This window comes from Silurus aristotelis (assembly GCF_946808225.1).
Source record: "Silurus aristotelis genome assembly, chromosome: 21".
Lineage (NCBI taxonomy): Eukaryota > Metazoa > Chordata > Actinopteri > Siluriformes > Siluridae > Silurus > Silurus aristotelis.
Genome location: NC_139594.1, coordinates 12,620,932 through 12,629,117, shown reverse-complemented (window position 1 = coordinate 12,629,117; position 8,186 = coordinate 12,620,932). Strand labels below are relative to the sequence as shown.

Below are 8,186 nucleotides of genomic sequence, written 5' to 3'. Positions count from 1 at the left end.
TGCTTCTTCCTTTGCATTCTGCAGGAGTATTTTATTTAATTCTTCTTCCTTTCCAAGTTTCAGTTACAAAATCAATTTGTGAAGCATGCCATGTTATATTTCTGCCGAAACTCAGTACCTGTAAAACAAGAGACATACGTTGCTGTATATATTTGAAAAGCACAGGTTAAGGATATTTGTTTGACTTCTTCACTAGTGCTGTACAGCAATACTGAAATAAAATATTGACTGCAAACGCAGTTTCGATAAGCTGTTTTGTGCCAATATAGAATGAACAACGAACAGTTCATGAACAAAAAAAAAGGCCTTAGTACGATGTACATGTACAAATGTGCACTGAATTAGGAATTGTCCTGCTTCAGGAAACTGTGCGAGAAGGAATTCGAAGCAAAGCCATGAAACTCAGAAGCCGCTCACATTTCACTCAGCGCTGCTGCTCCTTTCTCTGCAACCATCTCATTTGAGGACCCTGTAGATTATCAGGAGTTTATTACATATTGAGTAAACTACAGGATCTGCTTAGCACCAATTTAACTTAACAGTACAACATAAAAACACACTCATAGTGTATTAAGTTTACTGGTCAGAAATACTGGACATTGCCTATTAGTGTACTCAAGTTCAAGTTCTGGACACGTTTACACTTGTAGAAACCTGGAAAACAATCAATTACACTTACACACATACACACAGGCACACAAACACACACATAAAGGGCATACAGGTGATAAAAAAAAAAAACAAGTAGTATGTTTTTGTGTAAATAAGTGAATAAGCAGAGGATTTTCCACCAGCCATCTAAAAGGCCATGGAACTGATGCGCTTACAGTCAACTAGAGAATGTTTCTTTTAGTAAGATGCAATTTTAAAAAAAGGTGATCATGTCATAAACAAGTGAGTATTTAAAAAATAAACTATTTAATAAAATTAAGATGCAACAAACACAGTGTTGTATTTCGATGTCTATAGCCCTTAGTTGAACTTAATTTGATCTAACAGTATATTTTTTATACAGGGGTATGTTTACAAGCATATTCTGTATAAATAAATAGATGGCATGCTGTACAACTTCGGATGAAATTGTGTAAATACAGTGTTTTTATTCATTTTCAAATGTTCAGTGAACTGAATTGGGTGTGTGTTGTGTCTAAGAAAACCTTGCATTTGGCTCGGACTATTGGACTTGCTGTAGTCACAGGTTCCAGCTCTTCAACTTCATACTGAGGGGGAAAAAGTAATGGGCAAGTTGGATGGGGGGGAGGGAGAGGGCTGTCCATTTGCTTGTTATTTTGTACATTTTGTGCAACAATAAACTTGTCATTTATTAAGTTCAGTTTTGTTTGTGGTCTTCTGCTCACTTCCTCTGGCCTACAGACAGAATTACCAATAAATATCACATGAAATAAATACCACAAATGGCAGGTTATTTCTGTTTTATAACTGTTTTGGTAAAGCTAAAAGATAACTGCATTTTATGTAAAGGCTTAGAAGCTATGATTTCTCTCCAGAACTAAAGAAATACTGAACAGTGGAGCAGTGGTCAAATATTCATGGGGTGGGGAGGAGGATTAGCCATTCAATAAATATTCACATTCATGAAGTCATCTTTCAAAACTACACACATTTTAAACTCAGTTGAAATACTAATTACAGCTTATGAGTAAGTGATTTTGTTTTTGTTTTTCCAGCTAGAATCTGATGTCCCATCAATTTATAACACCTATTTTTATCAATATATAACACCTACTAATCATAAAACATGTCCTAATAGCGGTGACTTGGGACAGAAAACATTTTTAGGGTAAATGAAACCGGGCATCATTCATTGTCAGGGAATTTTCAACAAGAGATGCAAATACCTGTATGAGGAAGGTATTTTGTAGGTAGGACCTAAAGTTGTGAGTAGGGAACAGAAAAAACTGTTCCCTACTACTAAAGACTGGTCTGAGGACTTAGTTCAAAGAATGTTTTTTTGTTTTGTTTTTGTATGCTCACTTGAAAAAAATAAATAAATAAAATAAAATACGTTTAAAATTGAGATCATGATCTGGATTTATTGTCTCTGTGCCATATTTAGTTAAAAAGCACTCAATATGAATAACTAGTTAATAAAATGTTCAAAAGGTTGCTCAGCTTGCACATCAAATAGCTACAGCTAAATGAACAAAATAACTGTCTTGCTGGTTATAGAGATGCTTTATTGTCATTTTGACTTCTTTGTGATTTTTATGTTTTTACATGTACAATAGCCCTAAAATTGAGACGTTAGAGCAGGTGAAATAGTCTTAATCTACCACAAGAGGGCAGTGGCGTATAAATAAACCATGTATATATATATATATATATATATATATATATATATATATATATATATATATATATATATATATATATATATATGAATGACCATTTACACAAGCATTAAATTTGTTAGAACTGTTTAATGCACTTGGTACGTTTGAGAAGTCTATTAAGCAGATGTTTATTTTCCAAATGTTTAAGTATTTCATTGCTTAGTTTTATGTCACAATATGTGTACTCTAGACATAGGGATTGGACATGAGATCTGTGAGTAACCTAGAGGAAAAATAAACTAGACACTACGCAGTGTATTTGATGTACTTTTTGGGGGGGACCATCAGGAAAGGGACTCCATCTGGAAAGGATTTACGTACAATCAATACTTTTGAAAATGAGTTCCGTTTTGGACTGTACAAGCTGCACAGTTGCATGCAGGCATAAACTGAAAACTTCAGACTCTTTATTCACTTTTTGATAAACAACACCTAACACATGGTGCTCACAGATACACAGACCAGGCTCACTGCAAATCAGTACAAACGTATTCAGATTAATCACCCTTATCCTATGATTTGCATTCCTACCCTGATGGCAGAGACGACTCCACCTCCATACACAGGGCACAAAAGTTCACTAGAGAGGTTTTGCATGCAGTTCCAGAGGATCTGTACCATCTGTGTCAAGTAGCTGTTCTGCCAACTCATGGTGACTTTGCACATTTTATGTTATATTTTCCTCTTATTTGTCACCCATCCTTACATTTTTCTAAACATTTATATTTACATACATAAATAAATATATTTGAACTGTTATTGCGGCACATAAAAATGTGTTGGTTAGTTGTTATTAAATGTTGTAATAAACATATTTGGATGTATATTTCATACATTACAATATAGTCCACCTACATTTTGTATATATATCGTGCGATTATATCATATGGAAGATACAAAAATAACTGAGTAAATCCAAATAAAATGAACCCAGCAGCTACTATGCATTTTAAAAAGGCCAGTGTCATACACAGTTCTACATTTAAAATCCTTGAAGATGTAAAAAAAAAAACACTACACTTATCTGAAAAGATACTGTACATTTGCCTGTTGGCAGCCATGAACAGCATTATAATATAGTGAATAATAATAATTATAAAATAGTGAATATGTAAATAGGATGATGGTAGTGACATCATAACTATTAGAATTTCACAACAGCCCATCATTGACATTGTTGCAGATACCCTGAAGAACCCGAGGACCATTATTTAGTAAAGTGTCTTTTGTGCATCTCAGGCCATTTGTGGTAATGCAACTGTCAGCCACAATGTGGGTTTTATAATTACTGTACAGATTATTAAAAATACAGGGTAATTAAAATTTCTCTCCGATCAGGACCATTTTAATCCATTTTAAACATTGCCTGTCTGAGTTCTTTATTTTATTCAGGAGTTGTTCAGAAACCTTAGTAATATGATATATATTTTAAGTCATTTTATTATATAAGGTTGGATTCAAACTAAACTTGCTACACAGGGAAAGACATGATTGTAACAGTAATGGCAACTAACCCTAACACTAATAAAGGTTTACACTCCAATAGAGGAGACAGGCATATGGGAAAACAAATCAGGAACAAATCAACAGAACAGAAAAAAATTATAATTTCAGGATTTTTTTCATTCAGGTCATTCAGCTTGGGGAAATGTGGAATTCTGGAGTGAATACAGCTTGGTTTCCATAGTGACCAGTGGCATCCACTTAAAAGTCCAGTGAGCTGATTTTCCTGTGAATGTCAAGAAACATGAGAAGGCCCAGCATTTCTACTTTAATAATCAAATAATAGTTCATCATTACAACTATATAACTACAAATGTTGTAATAAACAGTTATTATTATTCAAACATTGAAAATAATTGATCAAATCTAGTATTTGTTACAATGAAGGATCTAAAAGAGAAAGAATAATAGAACCCAACAGATTACCAGTATATAATTATTTCGAAATGGAGAAAATTTACTTTTATTTTACTGGCTTTTCATTATTATTATTATTATAGTCATCATTCTAACTCTAAGAAATACAGCTGAGTGCAAATGTCTGCATGTATTTAAATAAATTGGGAATTTTTGCATCCACAAATACAAATTTTCAAGAAAATTTGAACAGTGTCCTGTCCAAAGTCAACAATCCACAATAAGGTTATAGGCAAAGGTCCAATTTTTGTGTGAATCGTCTTAGAATCCAAACATAATTTAAAGAAGACAGTGTGTGACGTCTGGCAGAAATGTAATTGAAAATAATTTTTTTTACTTATGATAATGAAGGAATATATCGGTGAAACATAGTTGTAAAAACTAGATGTCAAGTTAATGCAAATTAAACGTCTTTGTCTCTTTGGTCACCCAGCTGCAAAATAAAAATGTTTTGTTTTTTATATATATATATATATATATATATATATATATATATATATATATATATATATATATATATATATATATATATATAAAATAGACCATTAAACATCATAAACTGGGTGAATGTGTTTTACTCTGTCCAGAGTTTCATACAAGTCTTACATATATAACTATATAAGTTTTATATAAGAAAGAGACAGAGTTTGTGTTGAGTGTGTGCAACTGCTTATCGCTAATGGGAAACCCCTGGGCTTTGCACTTGGGAAGTTTCCAGGTAAATTCAGGAGCAGCGGGTCCGTTAACAGGAGCAGGGCCAAAATAAACACACAAGCTGAAATGTGAGAGAGGGCCGTTAGCAACCACACACCAGAGGGAAGTACCACAGAAAGTTAGCAGAAAGGTAGTGGTGCCTGGTGAAGCCTCAAACTGTCTCATTTGCCTACTGATCTGTTACACAAAAACAGCTCAATTATTTTGCAGCTAGCATGCACTAATTCTGCTTTTCAATAGAAAGAGCAAAGCCTCTGTTGCTTGCTTGAGTGATGTGCGTACAGTGAGCTTTGCATAACGGAGTGCCACCTTTGCCCACATTGATTTTTGTTGTAGGTAAATTCAGGAAACGTGACAGCAGCTTTATGGCAGTACCACCTGCTGCTATATTATCAACAAGCTCACTGTACCTGATCTCTGCACCCCACACACACGACCTCCAAAGAGCAGGTGTGTTTATATCTCAAACAAACCATGAGGGTTGTAGTAGACAGTAGTGGTGGCATACATATTTTCATTCAAAAACACACTCATAGACCACTCACACCAGATCACCTGTTTTCACACTGAAGCTAATTACTTTCTCATACAAAAGAACATGAGTAATGACCTAAAGTTATTTCTTTACATTTAACCTCAGTCCAGCACATTTACTTAAAGAATTATATTACCAGCTGACACAGGACAGAGTTATAGCTTTATGCCAGTGATCAGAAGACTGATGCCACAGTTGGGCCCTGGAGTTTAACTGTTCAGCATCTGTAGTTGTAAGTGAGGTTGGATAAAAGTGTCTAGCAAGAAACGTATATTATCTGTCCATCATATTATATATATATACAGTGGGTACGGAAAGTATTCAGACCCCCTTAAATTTTTCACTCTTTTTTATTTTGCAGCCATTCGCTAAAATCATTTAAGTTCATTTCTTTTCCTCATGAATGTACACATAGCACCCCATACTGACAGAAAAACACAGAATTGTTGACACTGTTGCAGATTTATTAAAAAAGAAAAACTAAAATATCACATGGTCCTAAGTATTCAGACCCTTTGCTCAGTATTTAGTAGAAGCCCCCTTTTGATCTAATACAGCCATGAGTCTTTTTGGGAAGGCTGCAACAAGTTTTTCACACCTGGATTCAGGGATCCTCTGCCATTCCTCCTTGCAGATCCTCTCCAGTTCTGTCAAGTTGGACGGTAAACGTTTGTGGACAGCTATTTTTAGGTCTCTCCAGAGATGCTCAATTGGGTTTAAGTCATTGCTCTGGCTGGGCCATTCAAGAACAGTCACGGAGTTGTTGTGAAGCCACTCCATCGTTATTTTAGCTGTGTGCTTAGGGTCATTGTCTTGTTGGAAGGTAAACCTTCAGCCCAGTCTGAGGTCCAAAGCACTCTGGAGAAGGTTTTCGTCCAGGATATCCCTGTGCTTGGCCGCATTCATCTTTCCCTTGATTGCAACCAGTCGTCCTGTCCCTGCAGCTGAAAAACACCCCCACAGCATGATGCTGCCACCACCATGCTTCATTGTTGAGACTGTACTGGACAGGTGATGAGCAGTGCCTGGTTTTCTCCACACATACCACTTAGAATTAAGGCCAAAAAGTTCTATCTTGGTCTCATCAGACCAGAGAATCTTATTTCTCACCATCTTGGAGAACTCCATGCGGGTTTTCATGTGTCCTGCACTGAGGAGAGGCTTCCGTCGGGCCACTCTGCTATAAAGCCCCACTGGTGAAGGGCTGCAGTGATGGTTGACTTTCTACAACTTTCTCCCATCTCCCGACTGCATCTCTGGAGCTCAGCCACAGTGATCTTTGGGTTCTTCTTTACCTCTCTCACCAAGGCTCTTCTCCCCCGATAGCTCAGTTTGGCCGGTCGGCCAGCTCTAGGAATGGTTCTGGTCGTCCCAAACGTCTTCCATTTGAGGATTATGGAGGCCACTGTGCTCTTAGGAACCTTAAGTGCAGCAAAAAAAATTTTTGAACCTTGGCCAGATCTGTGCCTTGCCACAATTCTGTCTCTGAGCTCTTCAGGCAGTTCCTTTGACCTTAATGATTCTCATTTGCTCTGACATGCATTGTGATCTGGAAGGTCTTATATAAACAGGTGTGTGGCTTTCCTAATCAAGTCCAATCAGTATAATCAAAAATTTCTGGACTCAAATGAAGGTGTAGAACCATCTCAAGGATGATCAGAAGAAATGGAGAGCACCTGAGTTAAATATATGAGTGTCACAGCAAAGGGTCTGAATACTTAGGACCATGTGATATTTCAGTTTTTCTTTTTTAATAAATCTGCAAAAAGATCAACAATTCTGTGTTTTTCTGTCAGTATGGGGTGCTATGTGTACATTCATGAGGAAGAAGAATGAACTTAAATTATTTTAGCAAATGGCTGCAATATAACAAAGAGTGAAAAATGTAACGGGGTCTGAATACTTTCCGTACCCACTGTATATATATATATATATATATATATATATATATATATATATATATATATATATATATATATATAAAATTGATATACATGTAGTGGAACCTTGACACTCGCAACCTCGATAGTCGATAGAAATAAAACATTTACTACTTTAAATGAAAAATACAATAATAAAATTATTTTTAAAACATTGTTATGTAATTTATTAGTACAAACTCTGTTATATATATATATATAATGTATTGTGTATTAGAAAGATTAAGTTACATAAAATGAGCAATAAACCATCACAAACAACAAAAAATACACCAATATAAAAACAACCAAAATATTTTATGCCATTGTTTTGCAGTAAAAATAACAATAATTTTTAAAAGTTACATTTTGTGCAGTTTTTTGAGGAAATGAGAGGGTAAGCTACATACCGGATATAAAACAAATATAATTCGGTATATGCAAATAAATCATTTGTGAAAAATATTCACAACTTCAAAATGGACTGATAAATTACAGGAAAGATGACATGCTTTCAAACTTCATCTGTTGATAAAACACGAGTAAACAAACAAGCTCGTTGCTAAATGTGTGTTTAAACAATAGGAGGAAAAACTGTTCCTCTTTCAGCTCCAGTTACAGATCAGATCAAGTGCGTTTTGTTCTCAACACAAACGAGAATGAAGGAGTTAAACCTGCAGCGCTTTTGGCCGTTGGCCACGCCCATTAGCCGTCCTTATTTGCATGTTGGGCATTTGGCGGGAA

General features: G+C 35.3%; 1 protein-coding gene across 2 annotated transcripts in view; it reads left to right on the top strand.

Moving 5' to 3' along the window:
* Positions 1 to 8,186, top strand: part of yars1 (tyrosyl-tRNA synthetase 1) — a 239,454-nt gene that overhangs the window by 102,300 nt on the left and 128,968 nt on the right. The gene's annotated exons all lie outside the window — the stretch shown is intronic.